The following is a 3722-nucleotide window of genomic DNA, read 5'->3' as shown; positions in this document are numbered from 1 at the left end:
GAAGCAAGTTATGCATGCAGAGAAACTCAATGCCTTCTCTGAGCTGACGTTGAGTCTAGCCCAATGTTTGCTTTTCACACGGCTGACTGAGGACAGACTGTCACCTAAAACATAACCTTGCTTGTGATGCTGTGTCCTTCTGAAAAGGCTGACCATTGTGCAAAGGCTGCAAGGAAAGGAGCTCTGTAGATGTCACATTATCCATTTGATTCATGGATGAAATAACAAATACAGGGATAATTTGCAGGGAGGGTTGAATAGAGATTATTTTTTTCCCGCCAACTTTGTAAGATATCTCTTGGGTCATCTCTGAAGTTTCTGGATTCCATTATAATTGTCTTCATTGAAATATATTTGTTATTCTCAGGCCTGGCCTAATGAATTATCCAAATCCTTCTGAATGTGTTTGCTCTAATCCTCACTATTCATACTTTGTTCCCATTTATTATCTTTTGCAGTGAAAACCTAGCTTTCAAATCCCTCCTCCAAATCACTCATAAGAATAAGCTCATCATGTTTGTAGCAAATCAGGCATATTTCAGAACTAATGGTCAACACCATTTACTATGTGCTGTGTTTCGTTTCTCTGTTTGTTAACTTTTGAACTTACACATTTACCAATGGTTTGCTTTTCTCAGACTGGAAAAGTGCAGGTGTACAGCAAACCTGAAGCTGACAGACAGTGAGACAATGCCACACCTCCTTAGGAATGGCCTGAGATCAAAATCTGACTCTGGAGGGTAAAAGTCTGCATCAGGTTTTTGTAGCAAGGGTGTATTTGTTATGCAAGTCAGAGTTTAGACATCATGTATTCATTTCTGAAAATATACCTGCCAATCTGAATTGTCTTCTACATGTTATTTTCTCAGGCTTGGAAATACGTGAATGATTGATAATAAGAAAATGCTTGGAACTCCTCAGCCCTTTTCTCTTCCCGTTTGAAACTGAATTTAAAAGATGATCTGATTGTAAAGTGCCGGAATAGAAATCCGCAGATGAAGATTCAATATTTCGCCCAGTTACACTTTCTCTGTGCGACTTTGAGTCAGTCACTTAACCTATGCTTTGCCTCATTTCTCTGCATGGAAAACTCTATCTGTAAAAGGGGCTTAAAGGGATCAAGTGAAAATGAAGTAGTGACAGAGCTAGCTAGGCGCTCTGCATCTACTTGATGCCTAGGAGGCCACTGCAGTGTCAAAGTCATCGGGTAGCCCGACTGGTTTGCAGGAACATTCTCAGGGAGAGATTTAAGGCCAGCCAGGTAACACACCTTAGGAAAGAAATGGAGGAACCTCAGGTATTTCTTGACATGTACATACCTGCAGTTCAGGTGTGTCCTGACTCAGCCATCTGCCTACATCTGCTCTTGCAACACCCAGACAAGGCTGGAAGAGAGGATATCCAGGAGTCATTTCTGGAAAGGCCCTGGGTTTCAACAAGTCCACGTAAGAATTACAACCACCTGAATTCACAGCTTCTACCAAGGCAATATGAATGTGCAAAGCTGAGTCTCAAGAGTACCCTAAGCTTGAAGCACCTCCAAGGACCAGATTGTCCATATTTGTTGAGCAGAATCAACCACTTTGGAGAGTTTGTGACATAAAATTTGCCATCAAATGGCCTCTAGCTGCCTGTCTGTCATAGCCACAATCAGGCAAGACACATAAAATGCTTCCTTTGACAATAAAAAACCCTCTGCTCCTCATAAAGTGCCATTCTCCTGACACTTTGAATACAATTCCAGTTTGCTTCTTGCTTCAAGGTCTATCCTTCTATTTTACAGATATTACACAAAAAACTTGCCAAGCAAATTGCCAATTAAGACTAAGAGAAGGAAAAAACAGTCCTTGGTGCCATTTCACAACATTCACTCTGGAAAAATGCAGCTGTCACTTTTAGTCACTGCCTTTCCTGTAAGTCTCTGTTAAATATTAACACTCAGGTACAGTCTACCTGATTTACGTCTGAAGTACAAGGGCTTGCAGCAAGGAGACCTCAGAAAATGGTAGAAAATGAGCTACAAATAGAGGTCAGAAAAATTCACAAGAAAAACACGTCTAGGCATCCTCTAGAATAAAACAGAATTATCTTCTTTTTTTTCATCCTTTCATTTGAAGTTAGTTCTGCTTTGCACTGGGGAAGTGGGGGTTGGAACTAGCTGACCTACAAGAAGTCCTTTCCAAACTAAATTATTCTACAATTTTCTGATTTGTAATGTTGCTATTCACTTTTTAAATTAACACAGCCTGAGCACATGAACATAGCCACCCAGTTATTTCACCAGCTCAGGCTGTATCTCCCTAATACTATACTTTGTCAAATATAACAATATACAAGTACGGTTGGTGAAAGTTATTTTGTGTTCCTGCTCTCACTATATGTGATATAGCAGATAACTTCACATGAAATCTGTAATGAGATTTGTCTCCATTATTCTTCAGGGCAGTCATCAAATTTGTTGAGCCTTTTCTCTCCTGGTATGTCTTTCTGTTACTGTAATTTATTACAATTTTATATCATTATTTTGTTTTGTGAATGTTTTGTCAGAGAACCTCTCCGTGTGTTCTCCTTTTCTCCATATAAAATGCCTGACTGATAGTTATCTGTTTGTACTCATTTCGTTCTTTACTCCTGCTCTAAATCTTCTTTTCTTTGTTCTACTGTATCCTGGTTGTTTGCAAGAAGCTGTGATCAAGTTAATAACAGATCTTAAACACCAAAGATTCTTTCTCTAACAAAATTAGGTGACCTGATAGAACATCTTTCAAAACAGAAAGCATGGCTTAGTGCCAAAATATCACTGAAAAAGGGGAGCCGGATACCTGCTTCTTACCTGTGTTACTAAAAAAACCTCCCCTCTGTGTTGCAAGTTCAAGTCTTATCGCATGTGTAGAGTGTGCTGAGCATAAGGTCTGTGTAATTCATATTCATCATTTTACTTTTCAAATCCTAAGCATACTAGTCCTCAACTAAAATTTGCAGGATTTCTGCCTCCAAAATGCAAAGGATATCTATTTTTTCTTTACTAGCGTTGGCTCTGTCATTTATTAATGTAAGAGTGTGTGTGATGTTTTGTTAGTCATTCTTTTTATTTGAGGTGCTGAGAAAAAAAACAGCTTGATGATGAAAAAGTGATGACTAAACTTTCCATGACCTGCAGGTACTTTATATTGGTGTTAAAGGGTGTTAAATGTGAACATGGAATCATTAACTCCTCTTGAAAAAAGTGGACTTTGCATGTTTGTAGTAAACCTAACAAAATACTGAAGCTTCATCCACACTGGACCCTCAAAGGCCTTCTGCAATCCTGTTTAATAACAGCATTGAAAAAGTGATGACTAAACTTTCCATGACCTGCAGGTACTTTATATTGGTGTTAAAGGGTGTTAAATGTGAACATGGAATCATTAACTCCTCTTGAAAAAAGTGGACTTTGCATGTTTGTAGTAAACCTAACAAAATACTGAAGCTTCATCCACACTGGACCCTCAAAGGCCTTCTGCAATCCTGTTTAATAACAGCATTGTTATTGAAGTAGGTGAAGATCAAGTGCGAGACTACCTGAGGAACCTGAAGGTGCACAAGTCCATGGGACCTGATGAGATACATCCACAGATCCTGGGCGAACTGGCAGATGAAGTCGCTAAACCACTAGCCATCATATTTGAGAAGTCATGGGGGTCTGGCGAGGTTCCTGCCGACTGGCAAACGCGGAACATAAC

This window comes from Charadrius vociferus, unplaced genomic scaffold (assembly GCF_000708025.1).
Source record: "Charadrius vociferus isolate BGI_N301 unplaced genomic scaffold, ASM70802v2 scaffold385, whole genome shotgun sequence".
Classification (NCBI taxonomy): Eukaryota; Metazoa; Chordata; class Aves; order Charadriiformes; family Charadriidae; genus Charadrius; species Charadrius vociferus.
Note: the sequence above shows the minus strand (reverse complement) of the source record.